Below are 20,646 nucleotides of genomic sequence, written 5' to 3'. Positions count from 1 at the left end.
CATGGAAATTGAGCAATCAGTTCTTAAGAGCTGCCTCTAGCACAACACTAAAGGGGACCAAGGCTGGAGAAAACAACAGATTCCTTTCCTCCTTCCAGTTCTTTCTCTGACCTCAACACCTTTGCTTATTCTGTGCCCTTAGCAGAAGATGCTGTTCCCTTCCTCACCTCCACTGTTATTCTTTCTATCCTTTCAAGGATGACTGAGTCCAAGCTGTTGTCTCTGCTAGGCTTCCCCTCCCCTTTTCTCTGGGAAGTACACCCCCTCCACCCATAGGTTACAGTGGGAGCAGCCAGGTTTGTGCAGTGTGACCCTGCTACTCTGGCCAGAGTTAATTAAAGGGTATGCATCTGATCCAACTTAGAACTGTGGATCACAAAGACTCCAGCTTGCTGCTGGTAAAAGCCATTTTCCATAAAGCAGATATGCTTGAGTTAAGTGAGGCAAAGGAATGGAGCAGACAGGCAGAGATGAAAGATGGGGGAGAAAGTACTTTCTGGGTTCTCTTTAGTACTCAGGTCCTGCTTGTGGTCTGATCCTGAGGCCCAGCTGCACCCCTGCCCTAGTGTTCCATGGAATATTTCAAGATCTCCTGAGAGCGCTCCCTCAAGTAATCTCTTGTACGAAATCCCCATCTCATCCTCTGCTTCTAGGGACCTACTACGAGGCATTCCATGCTCAACAAATACTTGTGCTGATAACTTCTCTTTCTGAAGCCAGCTCCAGGAGAGGTCTGTAACCAGATGAGCCTCATGAACTCTGAAGTCTTCCCTGGCTGTCCAGCCCAGTCATCTCCTCTGTGAGTTTCTCCATGCTCTTCTAGTCTTTCAATGAGTCTCACTGGCTTTCTCTGTGAATACAATGGAAGATGGCCACCTCAAAATGGCGGCCTTGGCCTTCAGAGATCATCAGTCCTCACAGGCCCAGTTAATTCACCATGATTGTCACATCTCAGTTTCCAGCTCCAAATTCTAATAGTCCAGCTTTGTTCTGCCATCAACTCCAATACTGTCAGCTGTGTTGTGGGGGTAGGTTACGGTATAAACCTTGGTGCAAGTGAGGGCCATCCTGTTGGGTGGGAAGAGGTGTTCTCAGAGGAGGAAGCACATACCCCCAAATTGTCTAATGCCTGGCCTATGTGTGGCCTTCATTTCTCCCCAACCTCACTCTGGGAAGGAGGTGGTCTTCTGGCAAAAGAAGATATCAAAGTTCTTCCATCAGAGGAAATCTTTATCAAGAAGACATTCATTCTGAGGTGAGGATCCAGGACAGAAAGGCCTTACTGGTGCCTAGATCCAATGTGGGGAGAAGTACAAAGACGAATCTAGAAAGGAGTGAAGACAGGATACCAAGAGGACTTCTAGGCATCCACGAAAGGCAGACTTGATATATCCTGCTAGCTATAAAATACACGTTGAGCCATAAAGCAAAGCACCAGGAAATTGCTAGAAGTGTCCCTAGAGGGGCACTCCCATTTAAGTATTGGTTATCATCATCACCATCATCATCAATCAATCATCATCTTCATTGCCTTTTTTTTTTTCTTGAGACAGAGTCTTGCTCTGTTGCCAGGCACCACGCTGGAGTGCAGTGGCTCGATCTTGGCTCACTGCAACCTCTGCTTCCCAGGTTCAACCAATTCTCCTGCCTCAGGAGGAGGCAGTCCCAAGTAGCTGGGACTGCAGGCGTGTGCCACCATGCCCAGCTAATTTTTTGTATTTTTTAGTAGAGACGGGGTTTCACCATGTTGGCCAGGATGGTCTTGATCTCTTGACCTCATGATCCGCCCACCTCAGCCTCCCAAAGTGCTGGAATTACAGGCGTGAGCCACTTCACCTGGTCCATTATCATTTTTAATTATTCCTGGTGATGCCCTGTTACCATGTTCCTTTCCAGCCACCAAATGGAACAATCACAGGGTTATGGGCGCAAAGCCTTCTGCTCTCCTAGCCTCAGTTTCCCCATCACTAAAGGGAGGAGTTGAACCAGATATTTTCCAAAGTTTCCTCCATCCTGATGTGGTATTCTCCAGTTCTATGGGGAGACAGATTCAGAGTTCCACCTCCCTTTGTCTGAGAGCAGTTGCTCGGGCTGGAAATGATATGTTAGATAATTCCAGGGCATGTGTATGCCAAGGCTTGTAATCAAAGAGTCTAGAGCCAAATAAGCCTGTGTCTTTGTTTTTCTCCCCAGCAGCATTGCATTGAGCCACAGGCGGCCTCTGGAGAAAGCAGAGAGTGGCAGAGAGGGTGTGAACCTCCCTGGGGGGTGGATACCTTGCTTCTATTCTCAGAGAAAGTGGAACTGGACAGAATTTCCCAAGCCAGGACGGGTGGCAGAGTGTGACACAGGACATTGAGCAAAGGAGAGGGGGGTGGGGGTGGGGCAAGGACTCAGGCATAGAAGAGCAGACTGCTCAGTATCATTGGTATGACCTCCAGAGAGTACTTAACCCTCTCTGTGGGCTTGGCCTGCTCATCTGAAAAATACACACAGCAGTGCCTCCCTTGGGAGGCCAGGTAGGGAGGTGAGATTGAAAGTCGGTAATATGTGGGAAGCCCAGAGCATGGCATGAGGCATTCAAGAAATGGTTCTTGTATTTACTGGTGTTGAATAAAGAGAGAACAGCAGGAGGAAGAGCCAGGGTGAGATTCCCCAGGTCCTGTGGCTTCCCTGGCTGCCATTCAATGGAAAAACCAGGGAGTGAGGGCTGTGCTCTTGGCTTCTGTGCTACTTAAACAACAGCCTTTTCAGCTCTGATCCCCAGCACCTGAAATTACCGACTCTAGTACATTTTACCTTGAGTTAGCGGGAGCTTTACCCTGGCTGAACATGGGGCTGCTGCCAGCACCTAGGCTGGGAATGGTATCTCTGTCAGGTGGTGCAGTCTCCCGTCGAGTGTGTGAATCCTTCCAAATTGGAGTCATGCAGCAACTGCAAGACCCTGGGAACCCACGTGTGCACCAGGACTGTTGGGAGGCTGTCCTGTGCCTTGCTGGATAATAAATGACTATCTCTCAAATGCATATGAGATGCTGTTGAGATCGACAAAGTATTACATTTGTTGAAAAGTGACCTTGTGCTCATCTTTCTGCCTAATACGGATTTTTTCAATTTCCTAAAACAGTATCTGCCTCGACACTAATAAGAACATTCGTTTATGCAGAAGCCACAGTCCCTGTCATTGTGCTGAGAGTCTTTTTCTCACTGAGTCTTCCCAACCGCCCCATGAAGAGACAAGTCAGGATGCCCATTTGACAGACAAGGATACGGAGACTTAGATATGTGAGCTAGCTTGCCCAGAGTTACAGGACTAGTCAATGTCAGGGTTCCAAACCAGGCCTTCTGACTCCAAGGCGCCTGCTTAATGGTCCACTTTAAGGTCCAGAGATGTACTTGGCATTTCTCGTTACTTCATTTGGAATGAGCCGGGAATCGCTCTTCCTCTTTATTCCCTTCCGTGGGAGGGAAGCTTCCCTGCTTTGCGGGCAGCCTCCCTGCTTTGCGGGCAGCCTATGTCACCCTCCGAGGGCTTTGCCTTCAGAAGGCCGTCCTCTCCGGGGCTGAAACCTGCCTCAGCTGGCGCTAGTTGAGCATTGCTCGTTGCCCGCCCCATCTGAGCTCTTTAGCCCCAGCCCAGCTCAGCGGCTGCCCTGGGTCTCCTCCACCACCCTAGGCCTCTTCAGATATCCTGTCCGTGCTCCGGGCCTCAGTTTCCTCCAGGGGAAAGCGGGGAGCTTGGCGCCTTCCTGCCGGGGTGAAGCGAGGGGTCGCCCTGGATGAAGGCAAGCCTGGAGCCACCCGCCCTGCAGCCGACGGGAGGGCCTTGCGCTCCTCCCCCACCCGCCGGCCCGGCCGCCCCGCCCCGAGGGCGGCTCCCGCCCGCGCCCTGCCCACCCGGGCCGCGCTCACCGCAGCGCCCCCGCCCCGCCCCGCCGCCCGGAACCAGCTGAGCACAGCTGGACCCAGCAGCAGCCGTCGCCAGCGCCGCAGCAGCAGGTAGGGGAGGCGGGCGGCCCCGGCCCCGGACATCTGGGGGTCCCGGGCTGATCTGAGTCCTTCCTCTCTCTTCCCTCCCCGTCCGAGCTCGCCCGCGTCTGGAGCTCGGCCTGGTCGCGGGGGCATCGCTGGAAGAGGGCTTCCTCGCTCACTTTGCCGGTCTTCCAGGGGACAAAGGGTGTGGATGGGAGCGGGGGTGTGGGGAGACGCCCGAGCAGGCGAGGAGAGGGGCCAGGCCTCCACCCCGTGATTCCGCTGTGCTGCTGGCACCTGAGCTCATAATCTCGACCCCGCCCCCGGGATGGGGGAACTGGCCCGGGGGTCACCCCGCACTTGGGGTGTCTGGTCCGGGCATGCAGGGGGCCACCAGCCATGATCTGGGCGGTGACTCCGCTGGGGAGTCCGCTCAGAGGACCCTTGCCTCCTGGGCGATACCTGTGCCTTGCTCTCCTCTCCCGCTCCTTCCTCTTTCTGGAGCCAGGACTGTTAGAAAGTTCTTCCTTGTACCGTCTGCAATCTGTGGACGCCCGCTACCTGTAGGTGCTGGCTCCTCCCCGGCCCTGCCCGGTGTTCCCTTCCCTGACTCACACGGAAGCTTCTTGCAGAGTTGAAGACAGTGACTGGAACCCTTTTTCCCTGAGACCCCCTGTCTTCTGGGGTCCAGCCCCCCAAAACCTAAATAACAGCAACTTTCTATGGTCCAGTGCAGGCTGGATGGTCTGAGTAGTGCCCAGGGAAAAGCCCCAGTCCTTGGAAGGCTGGGGACTGGGGGTGTGAGTGAGGAGGAGACTGGCTTTCTGCCCCTCGTCTGCCCAGACAGCTGCAGCTTTATCCTGTCCTCACACCCTCCTGAGAGCATCGAAGGGATCTTTAAAACACACAGAACTCATTCTGGGCTGTCCTGAGTGTAATTGGACTTTGTGGAAGGCGGGGCCTCTGGGGAGGTGCCTCCCGCTTTTGTTTGGCCTCTGGGGACTTAATCCTGTGTGTCCTGTTCTCCCAGGACCACATTTCTGAGCACCAGGACCTCTCACTGCTTTGCATTTCACAGTGAACACGGCTTGCTAGAATCTTACCCCATCCCCATTTCACGGTTGAGAAAAGTCAAGGACCCAGAGAGTTTATGATGGGCTCATTGTCACAAGGCTAGGCAGGGTAGGGCTGGGACCCAATTCCAATCTGCCCTTTGCGGACTCCTTTCGGCGGGGAACTTTAGCCTCCTTCTTCGATGTTCCATTCACTAAAGAGCTAAGCACTCCCCTCCATGCATACACACTTGAGAGTGCTAGTTGCTGTTTCTTGGGGCTTTTAAGTGGAAGAGGCTTGGAAGCAGAGGAGGAAGGATGGGGGTGGGAACCATCTGCTTTCAGCTCCTTTGAAAGTCCGTTTTTCTTTCTGGGGCCTTGCTATTTATAAATGCCAGGGAAATCGTAAACAGCTGGGGGAGCTTGGGTTGGCACTCGTTACGTTACACAGCAGCAAAGGTTTCCACGTGAATCAGGGAAGGGAAATTTACTCCAGAATTTTCCATAGTCTTTTTATTAGGGACTAACATGAGCCGGGAAACAGGCTGCTCCCAAGAGGGGTGGCTGTGGGTTTTGCCTGGCATGGGATTTCCTTCCTCTCCCCCTCCCTCCATTCAGCACTCATTCTGTGCCGTGCCCTGTGAGGGGCCCAAGAGCTTCAGAAGAGCACAGAGCAGTCTGTCCTCAAGATGCTTCCCATCTATAGTGGTTGGCACGTTCGTGTCATATTTTAAGAGGGACTTCAGCCTGCAAGAAGGGTGACTAATTTTGTCTGGGTGAGCCAGACCTCAGAAATGAGTAATCATTTGCCAGGAGAAACAGGAATTGGGGGGAAAGACATTCTAAGAAGCAGGAACCACTTGTCCAAAGGGACTGAGGTTTTCTGAGCCATCCATGTGGCTAGAATGGAGGATGGGAGAAGGGCAGAGTGGTGGGAGTTGAGACTCTAAATGAAGATGGAGCTAGATTATAAGCTAAGGGTTTGGACTTCATCCTGAAGGCAATGAAGGAATGAGAAAAGGTTTTGACAGGGTAGTGATTTTTTAAAAAACTCATTATTCTGAGTGGCTGATGTAGGGGATGCATTGGACGGGGCTAATCTGGAGGCAGGAAGACCCTGAGGAGGCTGTTGCATGATTCAAGTGAAGTAGAATGCAGGTCTGAACTAGAGCAGTGGCCACTGGGATGGGTCAGTGCGGCAGATTCTGGAAGCCCAGCTGAAGATCTCAGAACCTGCTATAAATTTCATCTAAAAGCAGGCAACAGGCTATACCTACCTGGAGAAGGCTGCTAAGGTATTCAGCATTGTAATTTTTTTTCTTTTTTATAAGTTTTAAAGCAAACAAACAAAAAAGTTAAAGATTCAAACATAAATTGGGCCGAGTACAGTGGCAGATGCCTATAATCCCAGCACTTTGGGAGGCTGAGACAGGAGATTTGCTTGAACCCGGGAGGCAGAGGTTGCAGTGAGCTGAGATCTTGCCACTGCACTCCAGCCTGGGTGACAGAGCAAGACTCTGCCTCAAAAAAAAAAAGGATTCAAACATAAATCCCTCCAAGCCCTCCTCTTTCCCCAGAGGTCGCCACCGTTAACAGTGGTGTGTGCACTTCTGCCAAACATGTTGATTGATTGCCTTCACTCTTAGCCATCCAGTGACAGTGGATCACTTTCCCCTACTCCATGTGAATAGTTTGGGTCTTTTGTGATGTGACTGATAGAGATGATTTCCGCTTGGTCTGTGGGACTTTGCTGAGGCATTGATCTCTGGTTTTCTTGAGACCAATGAGGGGTGGGAGTCACTTTGTAGAGCTTGGAGAGCTCAGCCCTGCAGCAGAGAGGCCTGGAGGGGCCTCCCAGGGCTGTGTGTAAACTCATACTCTCCTGTACCACCCACAGGACCCTCGAGTATAGGTCAGTCTCCCCTCCATTACAGGAAATCAAGGCTCCAAAGGACACAGGACTTGCCCAGCAAGGTCATGTGGTGAGGTGAGAGCCCAGCCAGGACTGGTCCCTGCTTTTCATCGGTCAAGCCCATGCTCTGGAAATCTATCTGGTGAAGCCAGGAAAAGTGGGCACCCTCCTGCTCCTTGATTATTCCCTGAGAAAATGCCAGCAGAAGCAGAGAAAGGCACGTCCCAGGGGTTATGCATTCTTGGGAGGAGGGGAAAAAAAGAGACCAGTGTTTAAGCAGCAAGGGGATGTTAAGTAAAAATATCTCCTCGCTTTCAACTGAGTGAGCGTGTGTCATATTTCAGCCTGATGTGGTTTGTGAAGTTGGAGACCACAGGCAGGCTCAGTTCCTGCTGCTGGCCAGCCTCCACTCCCCCTTTCTCCCTCCCCTGCCTGCCTGCTCTCCTCTGCCCTGCCTGGGACCACATCAGCAATTTAAGAATAGAGCAGAGAAAAGCAGTGGGTGTTGTGGGCAACGGTGGGCAGCTGAAAGCCTGGGCTCGGATCCTGGCTTTGCCACTGACAAAGTGCTGGGTGACTTGGGCTAATGCATGCCTTTCTCTGGGCCCCAGTGTCCACTCTGCACTGTGGGGTGGACAGCATAATGCCAGCTGTCCCAGCTCTGCTGGCCCCTGAGTTGGAGGGCTTTGTGCTCCCCACATGAGCTTGGGTCCAGCATGTCTGAGACACAAAGTGAACCCACAGTGGTGCGGCTGGTGGCTCAGCTACTGTTCTTCAATATAATCTTTCAGACTGAATTGATTGCCCCATTTTGCAGATAAGGAAGTTGAGGCCTAGGATTCATTTAGGTATCCCATTACCCACTCTACAAGCAGCAATAGTAATGGCCACCATATGTAACACACTATGTATGTTCACCTTTTGCTTTCATTGTCTTAATCTTTTAACAGATCTACGGGGGAGAGATATTGACTCCATTTTACAGATGAGGAAACTGAGACTTAGAACAATGAAAGGACTTATACGTTCTCTTCTTTGAGTCTCACAATAGTCCTGGGGTTGTCATTATGTGACCTGTTTACCAATGAGGAAACTCAGGCCTGGAGGCATGAGCTCCCTTGCCCAGGGGTCCCCAGGGGCCACACAAGGTCTGTTAGGTTCCTTCCCAGGCCCTCCGGCTCCTCCCTGGCCCCTTGCTTGTTCGGCCTCACAGAGAGCCTCTGTACCTCTTGCATTCGGTGCCTGGGTTAAGGGATGAGAACAGTTTTCTTCCTGGGCTATAAAGTATCCCTGAAATTGACTCTTCCCAAGTGTGATCCACAAAGGCTCTAAGCCATGGAGCCTCTCAGGGAACTCCAGTGAAGGGGTCACAGCAGTGGGAGTGGATTCATTTATTCTGCTGAGCTGGCTAAGCAAACAGTCCTGTTACTTTCCAACCTTAATAAGAATATCATCTGGGCCAGAGTTATTTGCCAAGCAAAGTATATATATTCTATATATGTGAGCCTTCAGGGTGGGGCTTGGCCCTTGATTTCCCTGCTACAGAGGCTGTGTCTGGGCTGGGTTTTTAGTGAGTACTAAGTAAATACTAGTTAAATTTTTGGGTGTGTGTTGATGGTATGGATGGCATATGTACTTTTTTCTCCCCACCTCCAAGGATCTTTCCCCCCCACCCTTATTATTTCAATTACACTTGTGATAGAAAATTTAGAAAATAAAAAAAGTATGTATAAAAAAAGGAGTGTTCATAACGAACTAGAGAAAATCGCTGCCAACATCTGGGTGCCTTTCCTTCCTGATATTTTCAGTGCATTTTTTTTTACCCCCACACAACTGTGGTCATCCTGTATTTATAATTTTCGATTCTGCCTCTCTTTTTTTTCAACGTTATATCATAAGTATTTTTCTCATGTTATTAAGGATTCTTTTAAAATTTAATTTTTAAAAGTTTTAAAAGCATACTATACCTAAGTAGATAAGTGTTTATTCTAACTTAAATCTTTTATTCCAATAGTCCAGGGGATTAAAAAAATAAATAATGCTTTTTATTTATTAAAAAAAAAGGCCTAGAGAGACAGAATTTACCCAAGATCACCCCAAAGAAGCAAGACTGGGGCTCCCCAGGGCTGTAGTTTACATGCATAGATACAGAGAGAATGTTTATCATCTCAAGTATAAAAACTTCTGGCGAAAGGACTTAGCAAATGCTGGCTGTATTCCTCCCGCTTCCAATGGCTTTCTACTGAGTCACTCTCTCCTAGAGGACCCTACTTTGCTTCACAATTAACCAGCAAAGTATTTCAAGGGCTGTTCAGATTCTAGAAACTCAGAGCTGTGGATAAAATAGACATCTATGAGTTTCTAGAATCTGAACAGGGCTCTAGGCTGGACTGTGTTACTGTCACTGGCTCTTTAGCCCTGAACAAGGGACTTGCCTCTTACTTTTTTAGTTATGGTCAAAATAAATGCCCACCCAAGTTTTCGTCACTTTCTATTATTCTGTCCTTGGTATACATAAACCATGTTGCCTTAACGATCCTCAATTATTATTTTAGTAGTAGTATTATTAGTATTATTATTTTGAGACAGAGTCTCGCTCTGTCGCCAGGTTGGAGTGCAGTGGTGCAATCTCTGCTCACCACAACCTCCACCTTCCAGGTCCAAGCAGTTCTCCTGCCTCAGCCTCCCAAGTAGCTGGGACTATAGGCATGTGCCACCATGCCCAGCTAATTTTTGTATTTTTAGTAGAGATGGGGTTTCACCGTGTTGGCCAGGATGGTCTCGATCTCTTGACCTTGTGATCTGCCAGCCTTGGCCTTCCAAAGTGCTGGGATTACAGATGTGAGCCACTGTGCCTGGCCAATGATTCTCAATTATTGAACATTTGGGCTATTTATAAACAACACTGCAATGAACAACCTAGTGCCCAATTTTTTTGTGTTCTTCTTTTATTATTTCCTAGAAGAGAACCCTAGACATAGAGTTCCTGGGTCAAAATCACACATTTTATAGCTTTTTCTTGTTAGAAAAATTCAGTGATACTTGTTAAAACACAGTGAGGAAGTCTTTATTCAGGACCATCGCTTTGGGTGTAGGAACCATTGCAACAGGGGCCTACAGTGAGGGAGAGAGTTTGGGCTCAACTCCTAATACAGCATGGGCGAGTGGGAATTGATAGCCATGGAGCAGGGTAGGGGGTTAGCGGATGGAAAATTACTAAGAGGAAACTCAGGAATAAGGGATATTTTTGCTAAACTGACCTAACAAAATTATTGATGAAGACAAACCAGGGTGATTCAAACATCACTGGGGGGATGGTGAAGGATGAGGAGCTCTGGCTAAACAAACTTAGCAGGTTCTTTTGCTAAAACTGGATTTTACAAGGAAGTGCACAGTTGGGCCGAGGAGAGGGTTCAGAAGCCTGGCTAAAGTTTGGCTAAGCACAGAATCTGCGTCATGCTGAATTTTGCCAAATTTCTGCTCATAAAGTTTACAGCAGTTCTTATTCCTACCAGCCATCCGTGAGAGTGTCAGCGTTCTTTAGGAGCATCTGAAGTTGGTTATAAACAGCTCAGCTGTCCTGTGATAGAGTACAGGGACCATTTTCCCGAAACATTGCATTTCATTCATTCATTTGGCAAATATACTTGCACAATTCGCAGCAATGAAGGATAACAAGTTACACTCCCAGGCCAAAGAAGCAGAGAGAACTTGGTTCTCCTTCCAGGTTTTGTTTTGCACTTGCCATAAGACCTTGAGAACATCACCTTACTGAGCTTCTCAGCTGTGGCTTCAACACCCACTTCACAGAATGCTGCAAAGTACCTAACACCGTGCTTGGCCGGTGTAATCATGTGGGTGCTGGGAATTTGTATAAGCTCATCTGACTCCAAAGAGTCCTGGGAAGCAAGCAGGGAGGGACAGATCACTCCCATTTCATGGACTCAGCAAAGAAATGGCCATATTTCTTGGTGTCCTGAGCTTCAGTTCAGGAAGTGGTAGTCCAATGGAACTATGTTGTTCGGAATAGAGGTAAAACAGGCTTTTGTGGGCTAGCCTATACCCCTTCTTCTCCCACTGCCCCTCCCACCACAGTACCTGTTTCTCTTGGAAAGCAAGTTCCCAGTTCCAATGGCAGCCAGAATTCTTTCTATGCTCTTTTGGAAGAGTGCTCCCTGCCTAGCTTGTTCAGTGGTATTAAATAAAAGACCATAAAATTCATGGTTGCATAAAATATAGTTTTCATGGATGTAAATTGCATTTTAAATGCACTAAGTCTTCATCTTTGAGCTATTCAGAAATGTGGAATTTCAGGCTCCACCTTTAGGGTTGCCTTATTTAGCAAGTAAAAAACAGAGTGCCAGTTAAGCATGAGTATGCCCCCTGGAATGTTTGGGGCATAATTATACCAAGGCGTTTTATCGTCTTTCCGACGTTTAGATTTAACTGGGCATCTCGTGTTTTATCTGGCAACCCTACCCACTTCGGGCCTACTGAATCCAAATCTGTATTTTCACAAGATCCCTATGGAATTCTTGTGCAAATTCAAGTGTGAGAAGCATTGCACTGGAAGCCTTGCCGTCAAAGCCATGAATCTTGTTTGTAATGAATCTGTTTGTAAAACAGAATGCACTATTTATAAAGAGTCTGATTATTTCCAGATCAACCATTTGCACACATCTGTGTGTTCATATGTTAGCTTTTCTGAATACAGGGTACCCTTGCACAGTTGTCAGCTGAAGGGAAGAATTCTCTGCTTTGGTAAGAAGCCCTAGCCCCTCTCAAGGACCTATTTTCCTCATCTATAAAATGGGCTACATTCTTAGCATCTCTGCCACCCTGTGGTGACCTGGGGGTGCATGGCTTGGACTCACTCCAGGCCCCTCCTCAGCCTCCACGCAAATGACTGAAGAACTTGCTGTATGGTCCCATCCCCAGAGACTCTGGTGTGACTGTGGTGACCCTTGGCATAGGGCACGCCTCCGGACTGCCTCCTCATCTCAAAACTTGCCAGGCCGTGACTTTGATAGCAAGGCTTTGGGAATCACTGGCTCTACCCCCTCACTTTATGGCTACAGATAATTGTGCCCTGAGAGAGCAAGTGAATTTCCCAAAGCAAACAGCAAGCCCTCTGATTGCCACTCTACCAAACCAAAATGATTTCAGTTATCATTAAACCTAAGGCCTGAGTAAGGAAGATGAAGAAACCTGGTGGTGGTCATAGCCCTGGTTTGTCTTGGCTGTGTGGTCTTGGGTAAGTTATTTCCCTCTCTAACCTATTTTCCCTCTCCCTACTCAATAATATGGGGAATAGCACTTTCTCCTGTTCCCCTAGGTCTACTTTCCACCTCGTTAAGGTTTCATTTTAAGATCCAGTGGTAGAGCTTGGTCTGTCAATTGGTCCTACAGTAGAATGCTTTATGGGGTCACTGGTACATGTGTTAGGTCAGACACTTAATACCATGGCATCGTGAAAGATGTCTTTAGATCCTTTCTCTCCTCATTACTAACAAAGATTTTGTGAGCTGTGTTTCAGCTGGACAAAAAAGATGTTCTAGAGCATTCTAAGATCACCTGGGGCTTTTGTTAAAATGCAGATTCTGGTTCAGCAAGTCTGGGGTAGGGCCTGAGGCTCTGCACTTCTAGTGATGGTGATGTAGCTGGTCCAGGGATCATACTTTCAGTTGTAAGATTTGAAATCAATCTGTTACTAATGTAGAATTAATACTTACGAGATAAGGGACTTAAGAGGCAAGTCCCTCGTTCAGGGCTAAAGGGCCAGTGACAGTAACAGGGTCCAGCCTAGAGAGCCCAGATCTTTTTTTTTTTTTTTTTTGAGATGGAGTTTCGCTCTTGTTACCCAGGCTGGAGTGCAATGGTACAGTCTCGGCTCACTGCAACCTCTGCCTCCTGGGTTCAAGCAATTCTCCTGCCTCAGCCTCCCAAGTAGCTGGGACTACATGCCCAGCTAATTTTTGTATTTTTAGTAGAGACGGGGTTTCACCATGTGGACCAGGATGGTCTTGATCTCTTGACCTCGTATCCACCTGTCTTGGCCTCCCAAAGTGCTGGGATTATAGGCGTGAGCCACCGCGCCCGGCCAAGAGCCCAGATCTTTTAATATCTTATCTTTGGAATCTGACTTATGTGTCTGTTTTGTCTGCAGCTATGAGTTTCTAGACTCTGAACAGTCCTTGAAATAATTTGCTGCTTAATTGTGAAGCAAAGTAGGGTCCTTCTTTAGGAGAGAATGACTCAGTAGAAAGCCATTGGAAGAGGGAGAAGCACAGCTAGCATTTGATAAACTTTTTCACCAGAAGTTTCTATACTTGAGATGATAAACATTATTCTCTCTGTATCTATGGATTCAAACTACAGCCCTGGGGAGGCCCTAGTCTGTTTTTGTATGCCTCTGAGCTAGGGATGGTTTTACAGTTTTAAAGATTGTTAAAAAACACCATCGCCAAACAAACAAGGAAGAATATGCAACAGAGAGGGTGTGTGGCATGTAACACCTAAAATATTTACGGTCTGGTCTTTTACAGAAGAAGTTTGCTGACCTGTGGTCTAGAGTACCCAAAGCTTTGTGGTTTGTTGTTGTTTTTTTCTTTTTCTGGTGAGCAAGAGGCCTAGTCTTACAGCTTTGAAATATATTGAGGTCAAGACATAGGGCAGGCAGCCTGCATTGGTGGAAACTGCCCAGACATCTTAGCTGTGTGACCCTGAGCACATTGCTTCACCTCTCTGAGCTTGTGTCCCTGTTTCGCAAAATGAGGACAAAGATATCTGCCTGGTAGAGTTATTGTGAGGCTGAGACGTGATGCCTGTAGAGTTTAACGCTTGGAAGGTGCAGAGAAAATGATAACTATTGTTATTAGGGGTGGCCATTTCAACCCTTATGGTATTAATGGACAGATACCACATTACTCCCATCAAGTCTGAAGGCCCTCCCAACAAACTGGGAGCAGTCCTTTAGGAGAGAAAAATACTCTGTTCCAGCCTCCCCCAATCCCACCCCCAGAGCAGAAAGCTCCTTTTTAGCCACCTAGACAGACGGGGTTCTGTGGTGCCTTGCACATTTTCACCGGACGAGCTCTCTCCCCAGAGGCTGGCCTTTCCGCAGCTGAGACTATTAGAAGGCGTCTTCTGTTCCTGTGCTCTAAGATATGATTCAGCAGACAGGCACGGAGTCAGAGCCCCAGGCTGGAATTGTGAGTGCTGGAATGAAACCTTTCTCTTTATGGCTCCATCTGGACTGTGGGGGCGATGGACTAGAGTCAGTGGTTTGCTGACCTTGTTTTTAAGCTGCTACAGCCTTAAGGTTCAAAATGGAAAACAGACCAACTTGGAGTTAGCTGGGGCTGATTCTAAACACGGCTGAGTTTAAAAACTCTGAGGCTCCTGGGGTGTCTGAGTCTCAGGGAGCGTGTAATGCTTTTCTTACCCATAGATGGCAGCATCTGCACTCTTAGCCGGCTCTGCGAATGTGTGCGCGCACATGTGCCTATGTGTTACACATGTGTGCACACATGGGAGTCATAGTTTCCTACTTTGGTAAATTCTGAGCTGCGGTGGTCCCAGCCCTAGGCCAGGCTCTGGGATACATGGGAGCAAACCTTCATCTAACTGGGGAGGCTGACTTGCAAAGGGACTGTTAGAGCAGAATGTGACTGGGCAGAGTAGCGGGTGTGGAGGTCTGTGCAAACACTTCAGGGAGGACTCAGGAACAGAGTGCTGTTGCATGTGGCTGGAGCCAGGAAGCCATGAGGGCCGAGGCTCAAGGGGTTGAAGGGGACAGGTCACGAAGAATGTGGAGAGGTTTGTTAAGGATCTTGGACTTTATCTGGGGCCATAGTGGAGCCATGGTAGAGTCTGGGCAGAGGAGTGGCATGGTCTGGGCTCGCTCTGAGGAGGATGCCTTGTAGGAGGGAGAGGATGCAGGAGGACCCGTTAGGTAGGTTCTGCCATCATGCAGGCGAGAGGTGATGGGGCTGTGGACCAAGATGTTGGCATTGGGGTGGAAAGAAGGGGGAACATTCTGGAGGCAGTCAGGGGTTGATTTAGCAAGACACGGTGATACACTGGAGGAGAGAGTGACAGATCAAAAGGGGTGGGGTGGCGTGTTGAGGTGGGTGAGGGCCTGGTGTCTGGACTGGTCCACTGGGTGGATGGTGGATAGTAGATGGTAGTGGTGTTTGCTGAGATGAGGTGCACTTGGGAGGAGCAGGTTGCATTTGGGAACAAATGCAGCACCACCATGTGCATTTGCAGATGAGAGTGCAATTTGGGCTGTGTAGAAAGAAGAGGGGCTGGATTCGAAGGGCTTATCCTCACACACAGTTGACAGAGTGCAGGAGGTCATTAGTCATTGGCAGGAACAACAAAACCCAACTCTGCTTTGACCTATCCCTTGGAACCAGGAAGTTTCTGCCATAGTCTTTGAGAAAGGCCAACGGAAGTGCCCTTCAGCACCAGGTCCTGCAGCCCAGATACGTGTCTGGCCTCTTACCTCTCTGGTTTTGGGCGCTGTGACTCCAGTTCCGTGGCTGTGCCCCGTGTCAGTCACAATGCACAAGTCATCAGGACTGTCTGGACCATTTATTGTTGGCCTGAGAACAGGGCTTGTTTGTGTCTTAATCCCAGGAGCCTGCATGGCCCTGCTCCCTTTGGGATCTTGGACTCTCCCCTTGGCTGGGGGAAGCTGGTTTCGGCAGAGACATTTTCCAGTGTTGGCGGGAGCCAGTTTGCTCAGCTGCCCTCTGAATGGAGATGACTGGAATTCTTGGTGATGAGGAAGGGTGAAGATCCAAGTTGTCCCTGAAAGGCGGGAGGACTGAGCTGTATACTCCCCAGCAGGCTGATGTGGGATGGTCCTTCACCCACGCATCTAGCATATGTCCGCGAGTCCTGCCGTTTGCAGGGCATGTGACATGCCGAAGCTTCAGAGGTAACGCAGGCAGAATCCTTGCCTCCAAGGAGCTTACAGCCTAGAGGGAGAGAAAGTCCTATCCCCAAACACTGATAATGCAGTCTTGCTCAGCAACAGTGCAGTAGAACAATAATAGAGCAATGCTGAGGCGTAGAGCTGCGGAAGTGACATATCAACAGTCATGGGTCCCCACACCGCTCATGCGCAGGATGAGAAAAATACAATTTGTAGGCAAAAGACTTAGAAATTTAATTATTAATAATCAGAGTAAACATACGCATTGTGCAAAACCCTGAACATGTTTTATCTCATTGTAGGGTTCTAATATTATCCCTCTTGAACAGAAAAGGCAACTGAGGCTCAGGGAAGTGACGCAGCTTGCTCAAGTTACAGTTGAGTGAGGGGCCAGTTTATAAAACTCCAGAGTCCTAAAGCTCTGAGGTTGACCGTAAACTGAATTCAGCCATGCAGTAGGGCTGCCTTAAATTCGAATGGGATTCGATATCTCTAATGAGGGAGGTGATAGTCCTGCTCTGAGTAGAGCTTGTCTGATTGTCTAATTCTGGGTCTTGTGCTGTCCGTAGGGACAGGGTTCATCTGGAGCAGATCAGGGAACAGGGTGAGCAAACTGGAAACCCTGGTCTCAGAGGAGCTGGAGGAAAGGGGTGCACAATTTGTAGAAGACTTGAGGGTCCCAGGATCACTGCCTTCAAATCTCCAAAGAGCCATCAGGAAAGAGGGGGACAGACTTGTTCTGGCTGACCCAGGAGGAGGCAGAGCTAGTGCCAGCAGGTGCAAGGCATAAGAAGAGAGAGATTTGAGTGCATCCTTCAGACAATTCTTTTACTCAGCCAAACTCCCCAACAGTAAGTCTTGCAGCCTCGGCAGGCAGTGAGTGCCCTGTTGCTGGATGTGTGCAAGTGGTGATTGTGTGACCCCTGGTGGAGGGGAGGAAAGGAGTTGGAACATCAAATGGGGATTTGACCAGATGACCTTGAACTCCCCCTGAGGCTGACATTCTTGCGTCCTTTGTTTACAGGTGGTGCTCATAGCTCCCTTTGTCCCGTGCTTCGGCCTTGGTCCCAGTGCCATCCCACAGAGCAGCCCTCTTCACCCTGCACAGCCGTGTTAGGTAGGTAGAGCAATGCAGACACCGATCCTTCTCTTAAACCCAGCCCTGGCTGCCCAGGGAAGCCTGGAGGGGCCGTCAGTGGTGAAAGCAGCTGCTGTAGCGGCAGTGGATTCAGTGGGAGTCCCTGAGGTCTTTCTAATAAGGCTCAGAGTGCATCTCTGCTCCTCGCCTGCCCTTGAGAGGGAGGCCGGGCGAGGGTGATCTTGTGGGGAGGAGGCAGGGACTGGGTGCAGTGCCGGATGCCTGGCTCCCACCCTGGCTGTGCTGCTTGCTTGCTGTGTGACTTTAGGAGAGTTGCTTTCCCTCTCAAGGCCTTGGTGGCTCTTCTGTAGAAGGGTAGAGTCCCCGTGAAGAGGAGGTGCAGGGATTCTCGCCAGAGGCTTTGGAGAGGTGAGAAAAAGAGGAGTCCATTTGCCAGGTCTCCAGACTTGTTGACCAGAGGAGGAGCACCTGAGATGTGTGAGTCATGGGGAAGGCGGATGAGTCATGCCCCCTGGGGCCGGCTGGCAGGGTGGGGCCCACTTGACTATCAGATTCACAGGTGACCTGCTGAAGTAGGCGGGGAGGTGGGGGTGGAGTGCAGAGTCCTGGGCTGGAAGCCAGGAGACTGGCTCACCTCCCAGCTTCAGCCTTGGTTTCTCCACCTGTGAGACAGGTGCCTTGGTCTCCCCCTACCCACCTAACAAAGGTGCCCTGTGGACCCAGTGAGTTCGTAGATGCCAAAGGGCTTTGTGAGCAGCGAAACAGGAAGGATCACTACTAGGGGGAATCACCCAGCTTCCAGTACCCAAACAGAAGTGAATTTCTAATTAGCGATTGTGCAAGGACCTCGGAAACACCCCTCCAGTCCACGCCATCCCTTTTCTGCCAAAAGGAGAAGGAGATGAATGCATACAGGACTTTCACGTCTGCTGTGGCCCAGCTGGCTTCCAGGTGGTGACACGAGCTGACCACAGCCCAAGCTGTTCCTCTTTCCCGAAGCTCAGGTGAAAGGCCTTTTTGATATTTTTGATAGTCCCCAGGATGTTGTGCCCCAAAAGCCAGGGATTCCTAAAAGGCCTGCTGGGCCCTGAAAGGTACTTGCCTCATCAGCCACTACCCAGAGGTTCTGCAGACAAAGGGGTGGTCCCAATGCTGCCCTAATGGGAGGAATTGAGGGCCGGGTCTTGGCTCTGATGCGCCTGCCTTTGAGACTGAGCCCTGACAACTCCCAAAGCCAATGCCTCAAAGTGATCTGTTAACAAAAAGAATGTTATGCTGCATTGGTGCTTTTGGTAACTATGACACAGGGGCCCTGTCCTCCGCAGACCCTGCAGGGCCGGGCTGGTGCAGGCCCAGCTGAGCACCTGTCGCTTGAGAGTTTTGCTTGTTCACCCCTGTTTGCTCCTCTGCCCCCTGCAGTGTATCAGCCCTGTACCTACCGCCATGGAACTTTGGTTCCATCAGGGAGGCCCTAGTGACCTCCTCCATGTCCAATCCAGGGCTCTTTCCTCAGGACTCCATGTACTAGTCTCTAGTGCATTTCTAGAAACTTCCTCCTTTTGCTTCTGGGAAGCTGAACTGTCTGGTTTATTTCTTCCTTTCTGACTTTCTTAGTTAGGGTCCTGTTTTTCTTTTCCTTTCTTTTTTTTCTTAGACGAATTCTTGCTGTGGTTCCCAGGCGGAGTGCAGTGGCACGATCTCGCCTCACTACAACCTCCTCCTCCCTGGTATAAGCAATTCTCCTGCCTCAGCCTCTCGAGTAGCTGGGACTACAGGCATGTGCCACCACACCTGGCTAACTTTTGTGTTTTTAGTAGAGATGAGGTTTTACCATGTTAGCCAGGCTGGTCTTGAACTCCTGACCTCAAGTGATCTGCCAGGCTTGGACTTCCAAAGTGCTGGGATTATAGGTGTGAGCCACTGTGCCCAGCCCAGGGCCCTGTTTTTTCTATCTCAGTGTTCCCTAGGATTCTGCCCACCTTCTTGTCTTGATTTATGTATAGATGTTCATTCATTCATTCATATATTCATTCATTTGAAAGATATTTAGGCTCTGATCTGGGCGTTGGAAATTCAACAAAAACAAGACTTTCCCATTCCTCATGGGTCTTCCTGTAGATCATTGTTTACACCAAAGATTAATTCTTGCTGTGAAGGAAATGATGGGGTTATAGGAGCGTGTGGGATTGTGTGGGAGTGGTGAGGTCTTATCTGGACAGATCAGGGAAACCTCCCCTAAAAAGTGAGACCTGAAGGAGGGAAGGAGGTGGCTGAGTGAGCAGGGAACGAAGGAGCCCCCCAGGCAGAGAGGCAGCCAGGGCAAGGCTTTAGTGTGGGGAGTCCTTGAGGAACCGAAAGAAGCCAGGGAGGCTGGCCAGGGAAGGGGTGTGGCAAGAGGAGGGCCTGGGGCCAGGCAGCACCTAGGTTATGTGGGTGGATTTTATGCTAGACCTCTGGGAACATCTGGAAGTTTTAAAGCGGGAGGGCAACTTGCCCAGATTTCATTATCAGAACCCTTGAAAGAGACAGACACAAGGACCATCCTGATAAGCCGTGAGGGTGCAATTTTTGGTTCTTCCACAGCAGGGTGTCCTGATGCTGTGCCTCGGAACGGGGCTTGTCATTGGGCAGTCCTGGGAAATGTGCACTTTCCCAGGGTTCTCTCGGCTCTTTGCATTTTTTAATTTACCCAGCCAGCCCTTTCTGAGCTTCTGCACTGGAGAGGGAGGTGAATCAGACACCACCCGGCCCTCGCAGATCCACTCTAATCCAAGACGGAGACAGTGGCGGCTGACGCCCAGAGTGCTCTGTGATACGTGCCAAAGGGCTCAGGGAGCCAGGGAGTGTTTTTCCTACTTGAGAGTCAAACAAGGCTGAGAAGCGGGATTTGGGCATTCCAGGCAAGAAGGCCTCATAGGAGGAGCCCGCTGTGCCTGGGAACTAGTGAGCAGGAGTGTGGGGGCTGAGGTGGGGAGGTGACCCTGCTGTGCCGGGGGTCTAGCGAGCAGGAGTGTGGAGGTTGAGGTGGGGAGGTGACCCTGCTGTGCCTGGGAACTAGTGAACAGGAGTGTGGGGGCTGAGGTGGGGAGGTGACCCTGCTGTGCCCAGGGTCTAGTGAGCAAGAGTGTGGAGGTTGAGGTGGGGAGGTGACCCCACTGTACCAGGGTCTAGTGAGCAGGAGTGTGGGGGTTGAGATTAGAAGGTGATGGGAAGAGCTGGTCATAGAGCTTTTGAACGCTGGGTTTCTATCCTCTGGGTACCAGGGAGCCACAGATAGGTCTTCAGCTGAGGAGTGACTTGATCCATGGGATTTCAAAACAATCAGTGCACGGCAGGCAGAGGGAGGGTGGATCAGAGGAGGGCAGCGCTGGGAGCTGGTTGGAGTGAATGAGTACCATCGCTGAAGCCTCATTGAGCTCCCGACTGCACACACACAGCAACATCCTCGATGCCCCTTTCTGTTCCATGCCCCTGTTGGTTAGCCCTGCATTGGCCAGCCGGCCTGAGGTGTCCAGAGCCCTTTCACAGCAGCACTCAGGTGTGTTAAACCCAGAGGCAAACAGGTCTGAGCCTGAAACATCACTCTAGCCCTGACTTGTTCTGTGCCCTTGGACAAGTCCCTTATTCCTCCCAGCCTCAGTTTTTATATCTGTGAAATGGGGGTGAT

General features: G+C 49.9%; 1 protein-coding gene and 1 pseudogene across 3 annotated transcripts in view; one reads left to right on the top strand and one right to left on the bottom strand.

Annotated features, from left to right (window-relative positions):
* The first annotated feature begins 3,941 nt into the window (after window positions 1-3,941).
* The window catches only part of GSN (gelsolin), a 68,094-nt gene continuing 51,389 nt past the window's right edge, over window positions 3,942-20,646 (top strand). The window contains exons 1-2 of one of the 3 annotated variants that reach the window (XM_064378387.1): window positions 3,942-3,999; window positions 16,905-16,997. The gene's annotated coding sequence lies outside the window, so the exon portion shown is untranslated. Of the gene's footprint in view, window positions 4,000-6,954; window positions 7,012-16,904; window positions 16,998-20,646 lie in introns of those variants that run through there. The other 2 variants (XM_064378394.1, XM_064378388.1) reach the window with 2 other exon arrangements.
* LOC105721243 (putative uncharacterized protein GSN-AS1) lies at window positions 16,994-17,485 on the bottom strand (annotated as a pseudogene).

Source organism: Aotus nancymaae, unplaced genomic scaffold, assembly GCF_030222135.1.
Source record: "Aotus nancymaae isolate 86718 unplaced genomic scaffold, 86718_ANA_hifiasm-v0.15.2.pri h1tg000003l, whole genome shotgun sequence".
Classification (NCBI taxonomy): domain Eukaryota; kingdom Metazoa; phylum Chordata; class Mammalia; order Primates; family Aotidae; genus Aotus; species Aotus nancymaae.
The sequence above is the reverse complement of the archived record's forward strand: the minus strand, read 5'-3'. Positions and strand labels throughout refer to the sequence as shown.